The 7926-nt window shown below is 36.5% G+C and overlaps 1 non-coding gene across 1 annotated transcript; it reads right to left on the reverse strand.

The window, feature by feature from the left end:
* Positions 1 to 292: 292 nt before the first annotated feature.
* Positions 293 to 398, reverse strand: LOC139845960 (small nucleolar RNA R71). Its single transcript, XR_011758710.1, has one exon. It is a non-coding gene; the product is annotated as a small nucleolar RNA R71 (small nucleolar RNA).
* Positions 399 to 7926: the final 7528 nt, after the last annotated feature.

The following is a 7926-nucleotide window of genomic DNA, read 5'->3' on the forward strand; positions in this document are numbered from 1 at the left end:
CACTCGTTCGAGTCAAAACATCACATCATACACCTCATCCAAAATAGCTGTCAGTTTCATGGGTTACCGAATGACAATCCTAACTGTTACCTTGAAAAATTTATATCTCTTTCAAACTCCTACAAACAGTCAGGGATAAGACAAGATATAGTCCGGCTATACTTGTTCCCTTATTCTCTCACTCATCATGCACAAATATGGTTTGAAGGATTGGAAAAAGATTCCATCACGTCATGGACGGAGATGGCTACTAAATTCTTAACCAAATATTTCCCTCCTTCTAAACAAACTAAACTCAAGAATGACATCATTAACTTCAAACAAACTTATGATGAATCTCTTTACACTGCATGGGAGCGATTCAAAACTCTGCTGAAGAAATGCCCTAATCACCAGTTAGAACGGTCAGCTCAAATATGTACTTTCTACAATGGTCTTATAGTAAATCATAGGACGATGATCGATGCCGCAGCTCAAGGAAATCTGATGAACCAAACCGCAGATGAAGCATAAGAGTTGCTCGAGAACATGACAATGTATCATCATGACTGGAACAGTGGTGAAACAACTTCATCATCTGCACCACTCTCCGCACTTAATAATCAAATGGAGGCCATCAAATCTCTCACAGACAAGATGAAATCTCTTTCCAAACAACTCGGAGAATTGAAGATGCAGCCGTAACAAGTTAACCAGGTCCAGGCCTGTGTTAATTGTACCAACCCGCAACCCACTGAAGAATATCAAGTTAAGTACGAGAATCCTGACGATTCAGTCTGTTACATTCAATACCCAGCTCGAGGAAAATTCTCCAACCACCCAAATTGCGAAAGTAACCAACCCCACTCTCGGAGCTGATGATCAGTTGACTCAGTTCATTCAAGGACAACAACAGCTAAATCAGAGAACTACATCTAGACAAGACCAGACAGAGATACTAATGAGAAACCAATTGGCTCTGCTCAAAAGTCTAGAAACGCAGCTCGGACAGTTATCACAACGCCTTGAAACCCAACCACAAGGGAGATTACCTAGTAATATTATCTAAAATCCTCACATAGAGGAAGCTAAGAAAATGGATTCCGTAATCTCAGAGGAGGAACCACGGGGAAGGTCAACTAGGGTCAAGCTAAGCAAATTGACATATACTCAGAAGCTGTCTACTGCAACTCCGGTTTGTGTACCTTACCCTGAAAGGCTACAGGAGGAACAATCCACGCTTGATTCCTTCAAACTTGATGGAAGATTCCTGGACACCATGTCCAAAGTTCCTAACCAGAAGAGATACATCCAAAGGCTTCTCTCTACAAAGGAAAGGATACCAGATTCTAACAAAATTCCACTAAGTGAAGAATGCTCTGCATTACTCGGAAACTCTCTACCGCAAAAGCTAGGAGATACGGGCCGATTCATTTTCTCGTGTTCAATCTACCAATCTGGAACCATTCATGCGCTAGCAGATTTAGGAGCAAGTATCAACCTAATCCCCTACTTTCTCTATAAGAAATTAGAGTTAGGAGACTTGTCACTAACTAAAATGACAATCCAACTTGCCGATCAGACAATTCGATATCCTAAGGGCATAGTTGAGAACGTCTTGGTGAAAGTAGACAAATTCTTGTATCCTACGGACTTCGTAGTGATGGACATTAAGGAAGACCTACACACACAAATAGTGTTAGAAAGACCTTTCATGAATACGGCTAGGACTGTCATTGATGTGTACAATCAAACCTTGATCTTACGTTCACATGGGGAGAGCGTTACCTTCAAAATTGACCGACCTATCGATCTTTCTGGACAGGCGGAGATGTTTTCTATTTCCACCAGACGGATCACTTCCGATGATGAGTCTCAACCACCAGCCAATGATATCGAGATGGGTGTCGAATCACAGTCTGCTGATGACCCAGAAATGGAAGAAGAGGATCCTAATGAAGAAATAGAGGAATAGGAAGAACCTGAGGACGAAAAGGAAATGGGAGACGTAAAAGAAACTGCGATGATACCCTCTCCAATCCTGGAACGTCACGAATAATTAATGAAGCTTGAGACAGAAGATCACAGTTTAATCATTCGTTTCAAGAAGAAAATTGATAAGGTTGAGGTAAAGGATATAGAAATTGACCCTGCAAGTGTCGAAGTGAAGAACCAGAATACTGAAGAATCCCGTTCATTAGACGAATCCTCAGAATTTGAAGATAACGAGGAAGAGCAACATGAAGACGAATCCTCAGAAGACTATTATACCGATGATAACGAGGAAGAGCAACATGAAGACATTCTGGATAACTCATATTCTCCTACCGAACCATATCAGGAGGAACTGGACTCTTCTTCATATCAGATTCCGGTCATATCTACTCACGCCGACATGATAACCTTCATCAATGACACCTATGAATTTGAAGATGTTCCTGAAGCCATCCGTAAATCAACAATTGATTTTACGCTACGCTTAACAGAACGAATCATGGCTATCAAAGATGAATACAACCTCTATCTACATAGAGAAGATAATAATGATGAAATCCTAGAAGAGCGCAATTAAGACTTTATCAATACCCTTCACGATCATATCTACCGTGAAGAAAGGCAAAGAGAGCACAATTTAGTGGTTCGCACTATTCTTGAGACAAGATTCTGTAGAGATCAGAAGATCATTTACTCTAAGGTTTACAATGCCTTAGCCGGATCTGCACTTCCGTTCTCAGTAAATCAACGAGCACTACCGACTCTTATCCGAAAGCATATGGATCTTTCCACCGGACGCCCGACATAACACTCTGATTTGCAAATGATCGAGGATATTCACAGCTTTTTCGCTCTCTTGGAAAGAGATAATTTCGAAAGCACACAGACAGGCTAGTGATTTATGTAACAATTGATCACCACGCTGATCTGATTATCAAAGAGTTACGAGATGCAGTCACAGAAGAAGTAAGACGCAACAATCCGTTTTCTCATCAAGAACTAGACCCAGTCAACGTAGCAACATACGTTACGAAGCAGATAGCACGTATCTTCCACGAGTCTACAGATCCAAGTTTCATATTTAAAGCTGGATATCGGGAGATATAATCAAAGACGGTGACATTAATGCTCGGGTAAGGATTGCTCTTCAATTCTTTTCAGCTTTGCCTTTTGACTAATATGTGCAAGGCTACAGACTCCTACTGAAATGTCCCGTTCTTATTGATTAAAAACGTTCCATATTAATTGATTTCGTTGCGAGGTTTTGACCTCTATATGAGACGTTTTTCAAAGACTGCATTCATTTTTAAACAAACCATAACCTTTATTTCATCAATAAAGGTTTAAAAAGCTTTTCGTAGATTATCAAATAATGATAATCTAAAATATCCTGTTTACACACGACCATTACATAATGGTTTACAATACAAATATGTTACAACAAAATAAGTTTCTTGAATGCAGTTTTTACACAATATCATACAAGCATGGACTCCAAATCTTGTCCTTATTTAAGTATGCGACAGCGGAAGCTCTTAATAATCACCTGAGAATAAACATGCTTAAAATGTCAACAAAAATGTTGGTGAGTTATAGGTTTAACCTATATATATCAAATCGTAACAATAGACCACAAGATTTCATATTTCAATACACATCCCATACATAGAGATAAAAATCATTCATATGGTGAACACCTGGTAACCGACAATAACAAGATGCATATATAAGAATATCCCCATCATTCCGGGACACCCTTCGGATATGATATAAATTTCGAAGTACTAAAGCATCCGGTACTTTGGATGGGGTTTGTTAGGCCCAATAGATCTATCTTTAGGATTCGCGTCAATTAGGGTGTCTGTTCCCTAATTCTTAGATTACCAGACTTAATAAAAAGGGGCATATTCGATTTCGATAATTCAACCATAGAATGTAGTTTCACGTACTTGTGTCTATTTTGTAAATCATTTATAAAACCTGCATGTATTCTCATCCCAAAAATATTAGATTTTAAAAGTGGGACTATAACTCACTTTCACAGATTTTTACTTCGTCGGGAAGTAAGACTTGGCCACTGTTGATTCACGAACCTATAACAATATATACATATATATTAAAGTATGTTCAAAATATATTTACAACACTTTTAATATATTTTGATGTTTTAAGTTTATTAAGTCAGCTGTCCTCGTTAGTAACCTACAACTAGTTGTCCACAGTTAGATGTACAGAAATAAATCGATAAATATTATCTTGAATCAATCCACGACCCAGTGTATACGTATCTCAGTATTGATCACAACTCAAACTATATATATTTTGGAATCAACCTCAACCCTGTATAGCTAACTCCAACATTCACATATAGAGTGTCTATGGTTGTTCCGAAATATATATAGATGTGTCGACATGATAGGTCGAAACATTGTATATGTGTCTATGGTATCTCAAGATTACATAATATACAATACAAGTTGATTAAGTTATGGTTGGAATAGATTTGTTACCAATTTTCACGTAGCTAAAATGAGAAAAATTATCCAATCTTGTTTTACCCATAACTTCTTCATTTTAAATCCGTTTTGAGTGAATCAAATTGCTATGGTTTCATATTGAACTCTATTTTATGAATCTAAACAGAAAAAGTATAGGTTTATAGTCGGAAAAATAAGTTACAAGTCGTTTTTGTAAAGGTAGTCATTTCAGTCGAAAGAACGACGTCTAGATGACCATTTTAGAAAACATACTTCCACTTTGAGTTTAACCATAATTTTTGGATATAGTTTCATGTTCATAATAAAAATCATTTTCTCAGAATAACAACTTTTAAATCAAAGTTTATCATAGTTTTTAATTAACTAACCCAAAACAGCCCGCGGTGTTACTACGACGGCGTAAATCCGGTTTTACGGTGTTTTTCGTGTTTCCAGGTTTTAAATCATTAAGTTAGCATATCATATAGATATAGAACATGTGTTTAGTTGATTTTAAAAGTCAAGTTAGAAGGATTAACTTTTGTTTGCGAACAAGTTTAGAATTAACTAAACTATGTTCTAGTGATTACAAGTTTAAACCTTCGAATAAGATAGCTTTATATGTATGAATCGAATGATGTTATGAACATCATTACTACCTTAATTTCCTTGGATAAACCTACTGGAAAAGAGAAAAATGGATCTAGCTTCAATGGATCCTTGGATGGCTCGAAGTTCTTGAAGCAGAATCATGACACGAAAACAAGTTCAAGTAAGATCATCACTTGAAATAAGATTGTTATAGTTATAGAAATTGAACCAAAGTTTGAATATGATTATTACCTTGTATTAGAATGATAACCTACTGTAAGAAACAAAGATTTCTTGAGGTTGGATGATCACCTTACAAGATTGGAAGTGAGCTAGCAAACTTGAAAGTATTCTTGATTTTATGAAACTAGAACTTTTGGAATTTATGAAGAACACTTAGAACTTGAAGATAGAACTTGAGAGAGATCAATTAGATGAAGAAAATTGAAGAATGAAAGTGTTTGTAGGTGTTTTTGGTCGTTGGTGTATGGATTAGATATAAAGGATATGTAATTTTGTTTTCATGTAAATAAGTCATGAATGATTACTCATATTTTTTGTAATTTTATGAGATATTTCATGCTAGTTGCCAAATGATGGTTCCCACATGTGTTAGGTGACTCACATGGGCTGCTAAGAGCTGATCATTGGAGTGTATATACCAATAGTACATACATCTAAAAGCTGTGTATTGTACGAGTACGAATACGAGTGCATACGAGTAGAATTGTTGATGAAACTGAACGAGGATGTAATTGTAAGCATTTTTGTTAAGTAGAAGTATTTTGATAAGTGTATTGAAGTCTTTCAAAAGTGTATAAATACATATTAAAACACTACATGTATATACATTTTAACTGAGTCGTTAAGTCATCGTTAGTCGTTACATGTAAGTGTTGTTTTGAAACCTTTAGGTTAACGATCTTGTTAAATGTTGTTAACCCAATGTTTATAATATCAAATGAGATTTTAAATTATTATATTATCATGATATTATCATGTATGAATATCTCTTAATATGATATATATACATTAAATGTCTTTACAACGATAATCGTTACATATATGTCTCGTTTAAAAATCATTAAGTTAGTAGTCTTGTTTTTACATATGTAGTTCATTGTTAATATAATTAATGATATGTTTACTTATCATAATATCATGTTAACTATATATATAACCATATATATGTCATCATATAGTTTTTACAAGTTTTAACGTTCGTGAATCACTGGTCAACTTGGGTGGTCAATTGTCTATATGAAACATATTTCAATTAATCAAGTCTTAACAAGTTTGATTGCTTAACATGTTGGAAACATTTAATCATGTAAATATCAATCTCAATTAATATATATAAACATAGAAAAGTTCGGGTCACTACAGTACCTACCCGTTAAATAAATTTCGTCCCGAAATTTTAAGCTGTTGAAGGTGTTGACGAATCTTCTGGAAATAGATGTGGGTATTTCTTCTTCATCTGATCTTCACGCTCCCAGGTGAACTCGGGTCCTCTACAAGCATTCCATCGAACCTTAACAATTGGTATCTTGTTTTGCTTAAGTCTTTTAACCTCACGATCCATTATTTCGACGGGTTCTTCGATGAATTGAAGTTTTTCGTTGATTTGGATTTCATCTAACGGAATAGTGAGATCTTCTTTAGCAAAACATTTCTTTAAATTCGAGACGTGGAAAGTGTTATGTACAGCCGCGAGTTGTTGAGGTAACTCTAGTCGGTAAGCTACTGGTCCGACACGATCAATAATCTTGAATGGTCCAATATACCTTGGATTTAATTTCCCTCGTTTACCAAATCGAACAACGCCTTTCCAAGGTGCAACTTTAAGCATGACCATCTCTCCAATTTCAAATTCTATATCTTTTCTTTTAATGTCAGCGTAGCTCTTTTGTCGACTTTGGGCGGTTTTCAACCGTTGTTGAATTTGGATGATCTTCTCGGTAGTTTCTTGTATAATCTCCGGACCCGTAATCTGTCTATCCCCCACTTCACTCCAACAAATCGGAGACCTGCACTTTCTACCATAAAGTGCTTCAAACGGCGCCATCTCAATGCTTGAATGGTAGCTGTTGTTGTAGGAAAATTCTGCTAACGGTAGATGTCGATCCCAACTGTTTCCGAAATCAATAACACATGCTCGTAGCATGTCTTCAAGCGTTTGTATCGTCCTTTCGCTCTGCCCATCAGTTTGTGGATGATAGGCAGTACTCATGTCTAGACGAGTTCCTAATGCTTGCTGTAATGTCTGCCAGAATCTTGAAATAAATCTGCCATCCCTATCAGAGATAATAGAGATTGGTATTCCATGTCTGGAGACGACTTCCTTCAAATACAGTCGTGCTAACTTCTCCATCTTGTCATCTTCTCTTATTGGTAGGAAGTGTGCTGATTTGGTGAGACGATCAACTATTACCCAAATAGTATCAAAACCACTTGCAGTCCTTGGCAATTTAGTGATGAAATCCATGGTAATGTTTTCCCATTTCCATTCCGGGATTTCGGGTTGTTGAAGTAGACCTGATGGTTTCTGATGCTCAGCTTTGACCTTAGAACATGTCAAACATTCTCCTACGTATTTAGCAACATCGGCTTTCATACCCGGCCACCAAAAATGTTTCTTGAGATCCTTGTACATCTTCCCCGTTCCAGGATGTATTGAGTATCTGGTTTTATGAGCTTCTCTAAGTACCATTTCTCTCATATCTCCAAATTTTGGTACCCAAATCCTTTCAGCCCTATACCGGGTTCCGTCTTCCCGAATATTAAGATGCTTCTCCGATCCTTTGGGTATTTCATCCTTTAAATTTCCCTCTTTTAAAACTCCTTGTTGCGCCTCCTTTATTTGAGTAGTAAGGTTATTATG

Source organism: Rutidosis leptorrhynchoides, chromosome 4 (genome assembly GCF_046630445.1).
Source record: "Rutidosis leptorrhynchoides isolate AG116_Rl617_1_P2 chromosome 4, CSIRO_AGI_Rlap_v1, whole genome shotgun sequence".
In the NCBI taxonomy this organism is placed as follows: Eukaryota; Viridiplantae; Streptophyta; class Magnoliopsida; order Asterales; family Asteraceae; genus Rutidosis; species Rutidosis leptorrhynchoides.